Source organism: Bos taurus, chromosome 4 (assembly GCF_002263795.3).
Source record: "Bos taurus isolate L1 Dominette 01449 registration number 42190680 breed Hereford chromosome 4, ARS-UCD2.0, whole genome shotgun sequence".
In the NCBI taxonomy this organism is placed as follows: domain Eukaryota; kingdom Metazoa; phylum Chordata; class Mammalia; order Artiodactyla; family Bovidae; genus Bos; species Bos taurus.
Genome location: NC_037331.1, coordinates 72579307 through 72598141, shown reverse-complemented (window position 1 = coordinate 72598141; position 18835 = coordinate 72579307). Strand labels below are relative to the sequence as shown.

General features: G+C 37.6%; 1 long non-coding RNA gene across 2 annotated transcripts in view; it reads right to left on the bottom strand.

Moving 5' to 3' along the window:
* LOC112446399 (uncharacterized) overlaps positions 1-18835 on the bottom strand; it is a 376379-nt gene that overhangs the window by 235949 nt on the left and 121595 nt on the right. For both annotated transcript variants that reach the window (XR_009494251.1, XR_003034383.2), the window contains exon 2: positions 8257-8387. This is a non-coding gene — a long non-coding RNA (uncharacterized lncRNA). The remainder of the gene's footprint in view (positions 1-8256; positions 8388-18835) is intronic.

The following is an 18835-nucleotide window of genomic DNA, read 5'->3' as shown; positions in this document are numbered from 1 at the left end:
TCTTGGCAGGCTCTGTTGTTCTATATGAAAAAGTCTTTATCAACACCAAGCCATTCAACAAAGAAGCTCTTTCTAAAAAATTAGACCTATCTTCAATTATTTAAATTTTCGAAAACCTGCAGTAGCAAGCCTTACTGCCACCTTTGAACAAATTATACAACCTATTTCCATTTCTGAACTTTCATAATTTCTAAGGGCAGATGTAAGGAGAGAAATAAAAATGCTTCCTCAGATAAAGGTTGTGAACCTGCTTTAAATCACATAGAAGCTCTTCTCTAAGGGACAAAAAATTATATTAAAACAAAATATTTTTACCAAAAATGGAATGTCTAAGATACTAATCCTTCAAAGTGACAACATAATGGCAAATTATAACCCACTAAACTCAAAGGAGCAACGTTATATCTGAAGAAATATAGATCAGATTGGTGCTAAGCAGTGAACCTTTTTCATGGGAAATTAACAAGGTAACCACCCAGGCTTTTGGGTGCTGAATCACTTACTATCTGATGGAGGACCACATCTGGAGAAGAACACTGAAATCATCTTAGAGAGCTCCAGGCCAACCATTCATTGATACATGAAGATTTAAAAAGTCATCACGGGGTCATCAATAACCAATAGGTTTATATATAATCTGAGGACTGCAGGAGGCCTTGTGAATGATACCCAAAAGATATAAAACTAATCTTTGCCTTCAATGAGTTTATAGTCTGGAAAGGGAAATAAGCCTAAAACGGAGAAAATGCAAATAACATGCAAGTTATGTGATTCTCCAACACAATGCAAAGTAATAAAGATTAAGTTTCTGACTATTTATTTCACTAACATCTATTGAGTTTGACTGAATACCTAATACTTTCCCCAGAGAGATACAGGCAATAGGAACAAAAAGAGTTAAAAGGAAGGAGATCTTAATAGATTAAACTGTTGTTGGAGAATTCCCAATAGTGGAAGAGGAGAGCTGAACTGGAGTAAGTGATATTTAGATTTGCAGAGAAAAAGGGAAATGACTCAGACATAGGAAAATGGTATCAATCAAAATACATTCCCAGGTTATATTTTAAATTTTGTCTAAATTCTAAAATGACTTGTGGTTTGATATTTCAAAGCCCTGGACTTGTGCATATACAGTATGCTATGCTAAGTCACTTCAGTCGTGTCCAACTCTGTGCGACCCCATAAACGGCAGCCCACCAATACACAATGGAAATCTCCATTCCTTTATGCTGATTCCTTGACATTACTGAGCTGTACAATTCTACCCACTTTTCTGCCTATTTAGCAACAGAAAAGGGATAGAAGGGACCTTTCCTGAACAACATAAGAGTAAGTCTATAAAATGACTTGTGCACTCAAGTATGTGTAGAAAGAGGGATGCACAAAGCTAATCTGGTTTGAATGTTTACTTGCTGAAATTTTAAAATATCCCCTGTGGCTAATAGGCTCATCTAATAAGCATATTCAATACTTCAATAAGTAGCATATACTTCTCCTTGCTTCTTGGGGATTGCTTTCATCCAACTTGCTCAAAGCTCTTCAAAGACATTGAGCCAAATTTTCCACATTTCTAAGTCACTCTCTGGAGGTAATTTGGGCAGTTAAGTAGGTGCATTAATTCTTTCAGGCCACAAGGGGCCCATTTACTGGATATATGGTGAGAAACCAAAAGAGAAACAAAATTCCCCTGAGCCCCCAAAATGGGTGAGGACTCTTCCCTGAGCCAGTGAGAAACATCAAGCTCTCTACAGCATGTTAATTAACACAGAAGAAGCAGAACTTTGCATTTTGTTTTTACTAAAGCTAAGCAGAACATCCACCAATCACTGAGCCCCTTATTCTGAAATGAATTATTTCTTCACAATTTAATCATTAATTAAAAAAATACTTCCAGATATAAGTATAATTGTAGCAGCCAAGCAAATATGCCAACAACAACAAAAAAAATGAATCAATGCAACTTTAATGATAAACTGTATCCAGAGTTTAGAGATATCAAGTGTTCTGTTAATTTTATTATTTTACACTTTGGTTTTCTTTCACCTTGCTGAGGTAGTAGGCAATTTGCAAAGATGATGACCTACCCTAGAAGGCTCTTATATACATATTGAGACTTACTCAATTCTGATCTCGAAAGCACCCTGGAGTACTGTTTAGCCTTGAGAAAGCAGATCCAGACAAGTACCCATTGAGAGAATAAAAAAATGAAGATAATCTTCTGCAGTTAGATCTGTGTTTAGCTAAATCCAGGCTGATTTGCATCAAAAAGAAGAAATCATGTCTTTCAACCAGTTTCCAGGGACAGAAGAATCATCAAGATGTGTGTTTCATCTTAACTCCCTACCCCTGTCATGTTATGTCTATTCTTACAAACTCAATCAGGAAGTGACTATTAAGAATGTTTTTACTTAATAGATTCAATTATTTACAAGTATAACTGGAACAGCGTATAACCAAGAAAAATGAAGAATGTGGAGAAAAAGATAAATTTGCAATTACTTTTTGTGGTTTGTGTTTGCATAGGATTTGGTTATCTGAATCACTTTGAGCTTCTTAGAATTAAGCTGTCTCATTTTAGAAAATCTAACTTTATCAAATAACCTGTGTCAAACCTCATAATCTATTTTCTATGATGGTGTTTAAAATGAATCTGTAAATTAGGCTTATGGAGTCTATCAATTTGTGTAAGATAAGGAAAACATAATTTAATCCAGGTATCCCAGTAGAGGAAATTTAGTACAGGTAACAACGTACAGAGATGTTGGAAGAGATGAAAACAAGGAAAGTTGAGGCGACCAGAAAATAACAACAGCAGGAAATTGCTACTATTTAAAGGCAAATAAGCAAACAGATTAGATGGTATTATCAGAAGCAAATTGAAAAGGCGTGAATATGTGAGCTGGAACTAGACAGAAGCGACTAGGAGGGAGTGCCTTTCTTTTCTTTTTTTTTTAGCAATATCATTGGTGGCCTCCTTAGGATGTGAATGTCCATAGACATTAACACCATTTTTCTGAATTCTTATTGAAATATAGTTGATTTTCAATGTTGTGTTAGTTTCAAGTATACAGCAAAGTGATTCAGTTATACACCTATTCTTTTATGACACAGTCTTCCATTGTAGGTAATTTTAAGAGATTGAGTAGTGTTCCCTATGCTATACAGTAGGTCTTGTTAGTTATTTATTTTATATATAGTAGTGTGTATAACTGGATCTACAACCACAGAGATGTAGCTACTCTCTTGAATATCACTAGAAGCACCATTAGCTGCTTCTTAATGCCTCCAGGCCAATGTCCTGGCACCTCTCCCGCTCCAGCCAAGCCCAATCAGAAGCCAGTGGGAAAGGAAGCCTGGGTAGTGCAGGTGATAGTGATCAGGCTCCCTGAAACCAAGCAGTGTCATGGAAGAAAAGGGGACTCTATTTGTGAGTGAACCACCCACCAGATGTTTACACAGTTTATCTTGTCTGCTCCTCAGCATCTGTCTTCACCCTCTATGCCTATTATAGCTTCATACAACAGGAACTACTTGCTTTTGCCTATATCTTTCATGCTACAAACTAATATACACTCACCTTCTCCTTCAAAAAGGGAGAGAATGTCCCATCAATGCGAGTTTCTCATCTAACCCAGTGAAAATTCTACCAAGGTATTCTCTAACCTAAAAACTACTTGTTAATTAAGGAGTATGCTTCTTTTATGAAATGGTAGGACAAGGAAAAGGCAGAAAAAAGAAATGAGTGGTTAATACTGTCAATGTCTTTTAGCCAAAGACCATCCATTGAACAAGTTAGGTTTTATTACCTGATGCATTCACACAGAACACATAGTATGGGAACTAAAAGGTGTCATGGTAATATGGTGTTAAAAAAAAACCTGTTATAGGATAGGATTTGGATTTTAGTTGGTTTATTAATGGAGGCTCTGAGGAAGTGGGGGTTCCCCTAGATGGAATACTGTCAGAAAGCAGGGGCAAGTCTATAATCTGGTAACTCAATAAAACTTATCTATAACGTGTTAAACTAGAATAAAGACAAATCTATAAATGAAAAGGAAGCAGCAGTCACTCTTATTATCTATAATAAGAATGTTTGCTTGTGGCTGGCTCAATGGCTTTGCTTTTGTCTCATTTCATTCTGGTATCAGATGACCTTGTCTGATATTGATGTTCTGTGAAACTGCTTATATCCAGCAGGAGAAAACAGGGCCTGGCTACGAGCAGCAGACCAGTTACCAGATATTTGAGGCTTCTTTTCTTCCTTTTCAATATTCACAGAACTCTTTTTCATTACATATATGAATATCTGTATATGTAAAAACATACATATCTTTTCCGGCCTTTCTTCTAGTAACTGATCATGAGTGACTATTCATATTTTAACACATCCTTTTCCTACCACCCATTCCAAGTTCCCTTCACCCTTCCTTTTCATATCACCCTAGCAAGGATTCAATGTTCAGCAGAGACAGAAATGTTTTAATCAAAATCACATATTTTCTTTATGTTCAAAGTAAGTAATTATTGTACTTATGTAATATAGCATTTTAGCTTATTTGAAAATGTCATGAATTACAGGATTATTTTTCCCAATTAAGCCTGCTCAAAATAGGTTTAAAATGTTTTTATTTTTGTCTTTTATTTCCAGAGCAACAAAGCATTTCCATCTTTTATATAGATTTTGTTCTACATGCACGTTTTTCTTAAATTTTTGAGAATGTTTTTTGTGGGGATTGAGCATATATTTTTCAAAAAGTTCAGTTCAGTTCAGTTGCTCAGCCACGTCTGATTCTTTGTGACCCCATGGACCACAGCACGCCAGGCCTCCCTGTTCATCATCAATTCCTGGAGTCTACTCAAACTCATGTCCATTGAGTTGGTGATGCCATCCAACCATCTCATCCTCTTTCATCCTCTTCTCCTCCTGCCTTTCAAAAAGATTTTAAATTTTAAATACTGAAACAAATATGCTCAATCTTAATGATTAAGTAATGTTTGAATTCCTTGGGAATTTCAGCTGTGTATTTGGTTGTTCGCTGGATTGGTGGCCTGCCCCATCTCTTCAACTTGAATTTGCTCTGCCCATTAGAAAAATGCTCAGTGGATAAACCAGTTAAACCAGTGTGGAGGAGTACCTGTGATGTGCTGTGTTTTTATTTTCAATCAAGGGTACTATCTCCTTTGGCAGAAAAAGAAACAGTTTAAAATTTTTGTCTGGTCATTAGAGGCATTGCACTTAAATACATGAGTTAACTGATCTCATATTTCTCATTTCTTCTAATCACATTTTAGCATCTTCAAATGACTGGTACCTGGAACAGCCACCCAACTGACCTCCTGAATCTGGCCTTAGCAGAGGGAAGAATATAGTTGTGAGACTGAAACAGTCTACTGTCTGAACCATTTTCTCAATTTTTTTTTAATTTAATTCTATTTTTTTTTTTTTAAATAATACTCAACCTTTGCTCAACTGAGGTTTCTTGGTAATTGAATTAAGTCTTATACAGATAATTGTGAGAGATGAGGAAGGCAGAAGAGATAAACCACGATGATCAGAAGATGAAGGACCTGACAAGCAATGCCATAATAAATGAATTGAGAAGTGTAAACGTGTACTTGATCCATTAAGGGAGGCAGGAAATGGTAGCAGGCATGGGAATGGTTAGATCAGATTAGCATATTTGAAATCTATTTGGATTACAAGCTTCATTTTCAATATGCAGATAAAGCTAAGTAGTTAAGCCTTTGTCACTCAGAACTTGCTGTGAGTTATTTTGATCAGCTCAACACAGAGCAACTGGAGAGGACTGGGTTTTGAGGAGGTGGAGGCAGTCATGCTCAGAACAGACTTTGTCTAGAGGCTGCCATGTACAGGATGTCACTCCTGAAGTGGGTCCCCTGTCACCTTCAGCAAATGCTGCAAATTGTATACATTTAAGAGCATAAGGATAGTAGGCACAATTTTGTCCCAGGATATGGCCCTTAAAGAACTATCTAGGCTCTATCTAGTCAAAGCTATGGTTTTTCCAGCAATCATGTATGGATGTGAGAGTTGGACCATAAAGAAAGCTGACAGCCAAAGAATTGATGCTTTTGAACTGTGGTGTTGGAGAAGACTCTTGAAAGTCCCGTGGACTGCAAGGAGATGAAACCGGTCAATCCTCAAGGAAATCAGTCTTGAATATTCATTGGAAGGACTGATACTGAAGCTGAAGCTCCAATGCTTTGGCAGCCTGATGCGAAGAGCTGACTCACTGGAAAAGACCCTGATGCTGGGAAAGTTTGAAGGCAGGAGGAGAAGGGATTGACAGGATGAAATGGTTGGATGGCATCACTGACTCAATGGACATGAGTTTGAGCCAGCTCCAGCAGTTGGTGATGGACAGGGAAGCCTGGTGTGCTGCAGTCCATGGGGTGGCAAAGAGTCGGACATGACTGAGTGACTGAACTGAACCGAGGCTCTATTTTGAAAAATAAATCAATTATTTGTGTGATCTGGATAATTAGAATATTACTAAATGAAAAGTTATTATATGTGGGGTCTTAAACATATAACCTGGCTCAGAATAACACCTAATCTAACATTCCCACACCACCTCTTCAAAAGAGCAAACCTTTCCCTGAAAAATAGTCACTAAATACAATAAAATACCAGATAATTTTAAAAGCAGGATTTCAGAGAAAAAAGTCAGGACTTGTCCATGACTTGAATTGTCTTTTCAGTCTTCTACTTTGCTCTAAGAATATATAACTTTCATTTTTAACATTTTTTTTCTTATTTACCCCTTGTACATCATTTCCTTAAAAAAGCCAAATGTCTTTGTGATATGCTTATAAGCAACTCTAGTTTGGAACTGGTAATTTGTGCATCCAGTGTACACTCAACAAAGCATGAATCATATAGGTCCCATTATGTGATTATGCAAATACACACTAAATATACAATTACAAGCATATATGGGCAGTGAAATTTAATTAATTATTATGACTTAGCTCACTTGCCGAATGTAGTTTTATTAACTAACTGTCCACAAATGTGTTTCCTCTCTTGATTCATTTACATTTTAAAATCATGTAGAAATGATAAATTATTGTAACAACAGATGATAAAAACAGATGGAATAAACATAATTGAACCCAAAATAATTTACATAGGTTTGAATTGAACAGTTTGTATATTTAAGCCAGTCTTTAATGCTTTACTCTTGTATTGTAGCTATTTAGGAAAAACTTCACAAACACACAAAGACATTCAAAGCAGCCAAAGGCATTTGAAAATGCATGTTTAAAGGTAAGTAAATACTTTTTAAATTGATGAGCAATCACTAATTATATTTGAAGGTATAAATATTAAAAGAAAAAGTGATCAAAAAGATCAGACATTGTAACCTAGAGATTATAAAAATCATCAACAAGCATTCATGCTAAGTGAAGTAGACATTCGACAAAAAATTAGATATAATTTAAAATCTCAACCACTTATAGATTACATTCTTCCCTGGAGGGCTGCATTCCAAACTTAAATAATTGATGATCTTTCTAAAGAATCTAAAACCATCAGAATCACTTCATTCCATTCCAAAACAGTATTTGTAGGTGTATATGTGTATTCACATCACTAAGTCTTTTAACGGCATATATTTGAATTGACACCCAGGACTATTACTCCCATTTGTTTGAAATTCCATCAGATAAAATTGCAATTACATTGAAAAGTCAATATTAGGGGCATCAGATTTCTCTGATGACCAAAAGGTGAAGAAAATTCATTCTTGTTTGTCAAAAAAAGATTATAGGAATAGGATAGGACATGAACTGGTTACCAGAAAATAAGTGCTCAGTGGTCTGTGGAAAGCCTCCCTTCTCCCCCATTATATCATATGGTACTCCTGGCAGAATCCTCCTTTAGCAGAAAGCAGAGATTTAGAACTGTGTGGGCTTCAAATCACCTTCGCTCTCCTTCAACAGTTATTTTAACCATAATTCATTTCTCAGGTGGTATCTTCACCCTTCATACTTTACTTCTATTTTATTTCTACTTTATGTGCATGCTGCTAAAAGACAGAGCCTAAAATTGTATGAATAGAAAAAGATCATTTTCTAAAACTAAGTTATTTTATAGTTAAATAAGCACTTTTAAAAGAAGTTAAGAATAGGTATTTCCATGTAGGGCTTCATACTGCCATACTGCAGAAAAATGACTTTCCATTCCTGGCTTGCCTTTCAAACTCAGAGATATATGAGAACTGTGCTTACCTCTCTAGGTTGAAAAGGGCAAGTGTATCTGATGGGAGGCATCAAGGCTGATCGATACCTCAATACCAGGAGAACTGGTCCTCTTAAATTGTACCATGAAGGGAAGAAGGCACAGGCTGGCGATTAGTCAGCTGCAAAGATATAATTTAAGATATCTAATTAGAAGAAGAAAAACTGAAGAGGGTGAGAATTAAGCGCTAGGTTATTAACAGGTATTTGTTTGTTTATTTTTAAAGTTACAAGAAATTATAAAGCTAAGCAGGCAAAATAGCCTTGCTAGAAAGAGAATGGTAATATTTATACAATAAAATCACATCTTATTCCTTAGCCACAGTCATCATTTGTGCCTGAGGTAAGTTTAGTGGCTTATTTTTATTTCTAATTATATCTTTGAATAAAAAGATATAATGCAGTTTGGAAAATGGATCACATCTCCCTATACCCACACTACACGTCCACATTCACTGCCTTTGCAAACCCTCATTCACCACTTTTATGTTCTTCTCCAGTCATCAAGAAGTTTCTTGAATGGTTACAAGTAAAACAGAATGGTTGTGATGAAACGGGTATACAAAAGAGCTAACTGACCTCATGAACAACTTCATTTCAGTTCAGTTCAGTCGTTCAGTCATAACCAACTCTTTGCAACCCCATGGACTGCAGCACTCCAGGCTTCCCTGTCCATTACCAAATTCCCAGAGCTTACTCAAACGCATGTCCATCGAGTCAATGATGTCATCCAACCATCTCATCCTCTGTCATCCCCTTCTCATCCTGCCATCAATCTTTCCCAGCATCAGGGTCTTTCCTAGTGAGTCAGTTCTTCTGAACAACTTAAAACTTTTAAATAATTTTTAAGCTCTATATTTAAAGTTATTAGCAAATATGTTTTTGTTGCCTTATCTATACTCAAATAGCCATATAAAGTTTTAAAATCTTGATAAAATTTTCTGGGAATTATAATAGTTTTCTGTATAATATACTAGCCACAGGAGACAGGGGTTTGATCCTTGGGTGGGATCCCCTGGAGGAGGAAATGACAACCCAGTCCAGTATCCTTGCTGGGATAATCCCATGGACAGAGGAGCCTGGCAGGCTATAATCCATGTGGACATGGATTGAGCAACTGATCAAAGAGTTGGACATGATTGAGCAACTGATCAAGCACACATTGATAGTGATAAAATTTCTGCATCTTCATAAACAAAAAACATGTTTATAACAGCAAGTCTATACTCTCTATATAATTGTGTGATTTCTAATAACTTTGATACCCATAATGAGCTTAGTAAATTATGTTTGATGATGACATCATACCACCTTTGTGCCAATGATCAAAAATTGTGCAGAAATGTCAAAGCAGAGCCTTGATGACTGAGTTGACTGATTTGAAGTTTCCATGGAGCTCCATTCTATTTGAAGTGTGACTGCATTTTCATTATTAATTGTCATCCCCACTTTAGCACCATAAATAAATGTGTTCAAAATGGTTTCTATGTCCTCCATGGAAAATACCACCTTGAAAATTCCCTGTTCATAGGTATATTTCCAAACATTACCAATCAAAGTAGTAAATTATCTCTTTCATGGAATCCTAGTTTTTTCTTCCATTTATAGAAATTTAAAACACTGTTGCTGGGGCACCTCTATACATGCTGATTCAAATCTTTGGTTTGCTGTGCCAGCCTCCAGCAAGCAGACTACATGACTAAACAGCATATTCAGCTTCTTTGGGGTTCCAGAGATTTAATAATTTGTTCATTTGTTTTTGTTTGTTGTTGTTTTACTTTCTAGTTCCTCACAATTTTGTTGTTAATCTGTTTAGAGCAATTGTTCAGATATCCTAGCTCTACATCTTCTGTGAGTTGATATGCTAGCTTCTCTTGGTCATCTGGGTTCATCTGTTTATCAGCATTCCAATTCATACACATAGAGATTTGACAACCAGGTCACTCTGCTGAATTCCATAGGAGACATTTCATTCTGAATTACTCAGTCTGTGAAACTTTAAATGACACTGGAAACATGATTCTATAAGCCTACTTTCTATTTCAATTGGATGCATGTCCATTCATGAAGGCTGATCCTTCCCATTCAACTCAGTCATAAATTAACAGTCCCAAGTCTTCAAAGTCAGTGATGTGACTTGTGTCTATTGTATGCTAATGTGAGACACCTTCCTGGGTCTGTGCTGTGTGTTTAACATGCCTTATGTCAGATCTGACCATAGACCATTCCCAGAATTCACCTGTCACTGTTCTCCCTCTACATTAGATTCTGACTATCTTCCCTTCCTTTAACAAAGGAAGCTCATTCTGCATTAGGGATTCTTAAAATTGCTGTTCCTAGAAATTTCTGCTCCACAACTTTCCCAGTTTGCACCTTCCTACCAGTTAAGTCTTAAATGAAATGTCAGGGGTGCCTTACCGGATTCCTCACTCAGAATTAGTATCCCCACTCCCATACACTCATCATATACAAATAAGGACATTTCTAGAGATAGTAGGGACTTCCCAAAGTAGGTAAGAATGACTAGCTGCTTAAGTTGGTAAACAGGCCATTAATTTGTAAAGTCAAAGCTCTGAATATTAATAAACTTTTTCAGAGTTTCAGAGGTTGATATGAGGCTCGAGTCTTATATGTCTCATAATATAGTCTTGAAGTGATTTCTTTAATAGAATAATAATCCATACTATGTTCATGATAAGGTCATTTACTTACATTTTAAATCTTCATAAAACAGCTTTTTTCAGCTTTTTGTGTGAGAACATTCATGAGATGAATAAGTCTGAAACAGTTCATGAAGGCACCTAGCACTGTGTCTGGAACATGGCAGATGCTTGATAATGCTTGCTGGCCAACTATACAAGTAGCATCTTTCAAAATGACAGCTAAATTCTCTAACAGGCCCAGGGTTAGAGAAGTCACCACTGCAGTTTGAATTAAGGGGTGCTAAAATGAGGGACAGCCATAAAATCTCTCTCCCACACTGATTCTACCAACAGTATGTCATTTTAAAGTCATTCCTTTCCATTAGAGACCTCTTTTTGAAATGCAAGACTTCAGGAAATTGTAGCAAACCCCTGTTGTTTTGTTTACTCAGGTTCTCTTCTGCAGGAACCATCCCACCTTGACCCCAACTAACAGGGAAACTCCTGGAAGCCAAGGTATTTATTACACTACATGATTTTGCCCTAACTAGGCCAATCAGACTTTTTCTTCCAGGAAGTTAAAATTCTAATCTAAAACATAGAAAAACTGAGAATTTTGAATCTTCTTCAGATAACAGCGGAGTTCTATGTCTGTCCAATACAACAGCAACTATTCACAGCTGGCTCTTTAAAATCAAATTTCAATAAATTAAAATTTAAAATTCAGCTCCTCAGTTGCATTAGCCATATTTCAAGTATTTGATATTATAGAACATTTTCACCATCACAGAATGTTCTATTAAACAGAGGTGCTTTAAAGCAGGGCTCAACAAACTACAGTCCTTAAGCCAGGGTTTTTTGATGAGATGAGTGGTTTGTTTGTTTGTTTTCATTTTTAAATAGTTGGAAAAAATTAAAGAAGAAAATTCTAAAATGTTAAAATTACTTGGCATTGATATTTCAGAGTCCCCAAATAAATTTTTATTGGAACACAGCCATGCTGATTCATTTACCTGTTATAGATAATGTTGATTATTTTCAGCAAATCATATGACCAGAGAAGTCTAAAATATTATCTGAACCTTCATAGAAAAAGTTTGTTAAGCCCTGCTCTAGAGGAAGTGCTAAGGTTCCAAAGCTTTCTCAGATTTTGAAAAGTTACGAGGAGATCAGAAAACACTTATATTAAAGTATTAATGATGTGTCAGGTAAGTGGAATGGCTTTTCACTTCTGTGTTTAAGGTTGAAAAAGGAAAAGGAACGATGCCATGAGTGTTAATATTGGGTGGATTAAGTGGGAAGAGTGTCTTCTTCCCCAGTAACAGGTATGAGAGCATTGCATTTTACTGTGCTTACCATGGCATGCCCAGGTCTACCATTGTCATAAAGGAGAGGTGAAAAAATGAATGCCCTAGCATTTCTATAGTCTAAACAATAGGCTCCAAGATGTCCTCTGCAAGAGAACTGCTAAATTTCCTTTATGTAAGCACAGCACCTTCTCTGCCTCTGCACAGCTAGACACACAAGCCAGAGCTGATGAGCCTCAAACCAAGTGTAAACATCATCCAAGTGGAAATTATGTGACAGCATCCTGGGTGAACTATGAACTCCTCCCAACACTAAAAGGAGGCACACTTATTGTATGTGTTTCTTGAAAAGATTTCATTACAGAAGGGTAATTGACAAAAGTCAAGAAGTGGCCAAGGTCATCTACATTATAGGAGTTATACTTTCCTGGGACTCACCATAAATTGACAGAAAAAGGGGATCCCAGACAGAAGGATACAATAGATCAAGACAGAATTCCTGAAATGGGTACCGAGATGAAAGTGTTTAAAGGCTAAGAAGAGAGACTGTGCTTTATGGAAATTCTGGGTCACTTGCTGTGACAAATAACTCTCAGCTCAAGACTCTCTTATAGAAAACTCCAGAGAATCTTCCCTCGATTAATAAGCTTGACAAATCATGCTTCATTTTCTCTGAGAGATGCCAGGACTTTGCCTCTAGTTCTATCTAATACAATCATTGTGGAAAAGTGGGTGAGAGAACCAGCATGACATCAGAGGGCCTGAGTTTGAATCACGCCCCCATCACCAATTAGCTGCCTTGTTTTTCACAACTACAAAATGATATATATACTTAAAACTGTGTTTATTAATAATATTATTTCAAATAAAGGTGGTTACCACTGAGACAGGCAAGAATAGTAAAATGGATGCTGATTTGGAAGATACGGCTAATGGCCCAGCAAATGTCCATCCTGCCCCCACTTTCTTTGCAAATAGATTCTGAGAATGTACAGAGTCAGTATGTAATTCCAAGCAGTGAATCATGATCTGTTTAGACCAAATCTGACAACTCTGTCCTCACATTCCTCGCTTCCTCTACATCTAGGGCTTATTGAATGCCCCATTTCTAGTCAATGAGACATTAGTAGAAAGTTCCTGGATATTAAGTAGGGTGGAGGTAGAGGTAGTTCTGGGAAAGCTTTGGTTTTCTCAGATGAAAGTAGACAAACAGTAAAGTAACAAATATGAAGACAAAGCCACAAGAATTAGAGTCATAGCCATAACAACCCTCAACCACTGAACCAATAATCAATACTCCAGACTTCTTGTGTCATGAGAAAAATAGTCTGTTAGGCATTATTTTTCTGTCACCCATTCCTTAAAATGAATTAGATACAATTTATTGGGTACCTTTGGGTACCCAGGTTGCACTGAAAACAAATTTTTAATTTCCCTAGAAATATGTTCATTATCAGTATGAAAATGGGAAAAGAAAGAAGCAAAAAATGTCAACTAGAGTTTCCTTCTCTCACAGTTCCTTCTAGAGAGTGTCTTTAAGCCCTACTTCTCTGTTAGTGGTGGTGGCACTCAATCGTGTCTGACTCTCTGTGACCCCTGTAGCCTGTCAGGCTCCTCTGCCATGGTATTTTCTAGGCAAGAATACTGAAGTGGGTTGCCACCTCCTACTCCAGAGGATCTTCCTGACCCAGAGATTGAACCCACATCTCTTGTGTCTCCTGTTACCCTGTTAGAATCTATGTCAGGGCTGCCACAAGTAGTCACATTTTCCTCTGGTTGTGAACCATCTAATACTACAGGAAGACAAACACAAGGACAATAAAACCATATTCAAGTGCTTACTATAAGCCAGAGGCTGTTCTAAGAGTTTTACAGATCAGGGTCATACAAATGGGTTAATACAAATGATTACAAATGGGTCAATATCTGTAAAACTCTTAGAAGGGCCTCTGGCACACAGTAAGCACTGGAATATGTTTTTATTGTCTTTGTGTCTGTCTTCCTGTAGTATTAGATGGTTCTCAACCAGAGGAAAATGTGGCTGCTTGTGGCAGCCATGACTACCTCCCCATCACATTATAGATTCCAACAGGGTAACAGGAGACACAGCAGGCATGGGTTCAATCCCTGGGTCAGGAAGAACCCCTGGAGTAGGAAATAGCAACTCACTTCAGTATTCTTGCCTGGAGAATTCCATGGACAGAGGAGCCTGGTGGGCTACAGTCCATGGGGTCGCAGAGTCGGACAGAGCTAAGTGACTGAGCATACACACATGCTAATATCAATAACTATTACCAACCCTGTTTCACAAATGGAGAAACTGAAGCACAGAAGAGTTAAGTAATCTGCCTAAGGTCACATAGCTAGAAAGTAATGGAACCAGAATCCAAACTCAAGTAAAAATGTGAATTTAAGCCATATACGCCAGCACCTCTCCGTCTGAGATGGCAATACACATGATGTTCAGCAAGATAAGGAGATGAAATTGACCTGATAAACTGATCCAGTGGAGACTTTTTTAAAACTCCACATCTCACATTTTGCCAAGCCATTTATTTACCAGACTCTTTGAGGTATCCAACTAGTGAGGAAATAGGATAGTCAATTTAGAAATTTAAACCATCTAAATGTCTACCAACTACAAGAAAAGAGGAGAAGTGTTTAGCTTTGAAAACAAAGCTAAAGGGACCCATCTAAGCAAGAAAAGCTCTCCAGAAGAAAGATATGAAGGTGGCAACCCCAAATTTAGAAGGTTGGGTAATATTTGTCCCCACCTATGTTAGCTCGCTTGGCTGTCAGGATGTGGTTCTTACTCTCCCATCCTTCCCCCTGCTCAAGGTACTGAGCTGAAATCTGCCTATCATCAGTATTATCAGCATCTAACCTGGGTAACTACCCCTCTGTATCTTTAAGTAACAGTCTAAAAGGAAAACAAGCTAAAGGTTATCTGATTTGACACAAGTCTGTTGGTGGGGAGTAGGAATACTACACTATTTTGGACAAAGTTGTCCTGTTTGGGATGGATAACTCAGTTAAACAAGGTAACTGTAAAATTATCTTTCATATTGTACCTGAAGTAAATCATGTACAATATCATTTTAAGAGAAAGGAGTGGTTTAAGTGACCAGTAAAAGCACCATTTATTTCTATTGGCTCTTGGTAACCATATTAGCTTTCCTAATGGAACACAAATTGGTCTTTGTCGCATACTCACTCATTTGAGATACAAATTGTTGTGTTCTAGCAATGTGACAAGCGTGGTGTAAAATATATATTAACAGAGCAAGCTGCTGCTGCTGCTAAGTTGCTTCAGTCGTGTCCAACTCTGTGCGACCCCATAGACAGCAGTCCACCAGGCTCCCCCGTTCCTGGGATTCTCCAGGCAAGAACACTGGAATGGGGTGTCATTGCCTTCTCCAACAGAGCAAGAGATGTGCCCATATCCCTTCTATTTGTTCCTAGAGGTTTAGGAGTGGAAACTAAATTTTGTGCTGGTCCATTAATGTATCTCATATTTACTCATGAAATAGAACCTTGAATTATCTGATAAGCATGATGTGGCAAAGTACAGATAGGCAGCTTTTCTGAAGAAGGCCTATTTGAAAAGCACTTAGTATCAGTATTGAGAAATGAATGATGGCTTAGGATATCAGAATGTCCAAGGCAGGGGTTCTGAAAAGGGAAGCCTGAATTAGAAAGTATTTGATAAATGCCTGAAGATTTCACCCTAGTAACCCACTGTCTCTTACTCTAAAACACGTATTCCTTTCTTTGTTCCATGACATTTCCTACACTGTCTACTGCTGTCAGGGACACAGACACCCTCAACGAGGACTATCACCACCCGCTCTAATGCCTTTTCCCCAAAACACAGACTTAGGAAAGTAAAAACTGCTTTCTCCACACAAACACACATAAATGTCAAGCTGAAATTGCTTGTTTTGATGGGTGATCATTGTTCTAAAGGAATCTGTCTGCATTTATTTTATTGATCATCTTTAAGAAACACAGTAACCTACTGAATTTCAACTACTTTTTAAAGAACAGAAATAGGTTCTGCTATCTTTAAGTGTAAGCCTCTAGGGCTATTTTTCGTGAAAGTCACTCATGTCTGACTCTTTGCAACCCCATGGACCATACAGTCCATGGAATTCTCTAGGCCAGAATACTGGAGTGGCTAGCCTTTCCCTTCTCTAGGGATCCTCCCAACCCAGGGATCAAACCCAGGTCTCCCACATTCCAGGCGGATTCTTTACCAGCTGGGCCAAAAGGGAAGCCAGGGCTATTTTTAAGGGGTGGAAATAAACTGCCTACTTAAAAAGAGAGTCTGAGGGAATGAAAGAGAGATATCATCCAAATTCATGTCATTAAGCTAGATAAATGCAGACAGATTCAGATTCCCACCTCTCTTTTTTGACACCAAGAGAAGAGAAAGGAGTCTAGGACCATGAATAGCATGACTACTGCCCCATTCTGGAAGAATGACACTGAATGTGATGTGAGGAGACCAGATGACAAGTAAGAATACAAGTGTATCTGACAAGATAAAGGGATGTATGTGTATGTTTCCTTAATTGTGGCTCTGTGGCCATCACCCAGTTGAAAAGCCTGATGATCAGTAGAATCAGCACTCATGAAAATGAAGGGGACGATTCATGAAGAAAACTCTAGGTGGTGACATGGCCCACCTCTTTTCTACATTTGCAACAGTTGCCCTGTTCAGGTTCTTACTGTCTTTAGCAGCACCACTTGCCAGAAACCCTAAATAGAGATGAAGGAAACCAAAACTGTCAGCCACAACAGCAGCCCACAACAGATGAATATATTTCCAAATAAACTGAGTAAGAACATTTGGCTATGTCTGCCAGATTTATTTTATTGTATGATTTTCAGGCTAATAATGAAGACTAAGTTCTTAATTATAAGATTTGCATTCCTCCACTCTGTTATGAAAGCTCATACAAAAGCTGTTTTTCCCTTCATTGAAATAAGGGTTTGAATACACGATAGAGAAAGGATGGGTTGGCAAATCAAAGGCCTTTCTAACTAGTATTCAGGACTAACAGTCCTTCTCAAGTTACCAAATGGTGTAAGTAATAAAATTCAGCTCCTGGTTTCACAATTTTGTATGTTCCATTTCTTGTACTACAGGCAGGAAGAAAAGGTAGTGCACTTGCTCATATATGAAGAAACCCATGTTACTCAGTGTTATCTAAGATGTGTACTGTGAGTCATTTTACAAGATAGATTTTAGTTTTATGTGAAACCTTATGTGTAAGTGATTTGGCAGGTGTGAGGTGAAAGACTGAGCATAGGGATATGGTCCTAAACTCCTGACAAAATGGGTGTAACAGGTTCAAGGCTAAAGAAGACCCAGAGTGCTAACTTCAAAAGCTCATTAATGCCATGTCCTGAGCAACTGCATGAAATCTCCACTTCCCAGGACTGACTCGCTGGAGGACAAAGCTCCAGCTTTAGACAATGCACGGAGTGGACCAGACGTGGGAGACCAAAGCACAGGATTGACCATTGCCAGTATTTTAGAACAACGCAACAAAAGACACACTTGCTGGGAAGGAGGTTTCTTTGGGACAGAGAACTAGAGACAGACAAGAAGACCACCAGACAAGAAGGTTCTTGAGGTAGAAGAAATTGTTGTGAAGGGTCTTGACTTCAGATTTTAGCTACTGGTCAAAGTAAAAGGTTGAATAGAAAGCAAAAATTCACTTCTATTTAAAAGGCTGGAAAAGAAGAAGAAGAAGATAGAAATATCCATTTCAGTGGCTCTTGAACTTTAGCATGTATCAGAATCCCCCAGAGTATCTGTTAAAAGTACAGTTGCTGGGCTCACTCTGAATAGGAAGCCCAAGGTGAGACTTTGAGAGTGTACATGTTTAACAAGCTCCCAGCTGATCCTGATGCTGCAGGTCTGGGGACCACGTTCTGAGAACCACTGATCCTCATCACGGTTTCTTACCCTCAGCACGACTGACGTTTGGGGCCGGATAATTCTTGTTGTGAGGAACTGTCCTGTGCAGTTTAGTATGGTTAGCATCATTCCTTGTCTTTACCCACTCGATGCCAGTAGCAACTCACACAAATGTGACAACTAAAAACGTCTCCAGGCATTGTCAAATATTCCACAGAGGGGACCAATGCCCACTGAAAACTGCTAATCTAGACAGATGACAAAAGACTACCTTTCTATCGCTGAATGCAATTTTTCTAATTTTTTAAAGAGTTTTATCCCAGTCTTATTTTTAATTTTTTTCTGAAAATCTATTTGGTAACTGTAAATATTACTCATTTATTTAAAGGTCAGGTTTTTCACACTAAGAAAATAAGAGTCTTATTTCAGTTCTAAGTTATCAAGCTACCGAGGACATAAAACAACTGTTTGTCACTCATTCTATGATATATGATCCTTCCTTAAATTTCAGATATGTGGGTTAGATTGAGATGTATTCCTCAAAGTGCTTTCAAATTCAAATAATTTACCCAACTCCCTAGAGGAATCACCATAGAATAGATTCTGGAGTCACCTTAAACTAGGAAAATAATGCTAAACACAAGTCTGACAAGAGAGAAAGAAATAATATACATGTAAAAAAATCCCAGAGA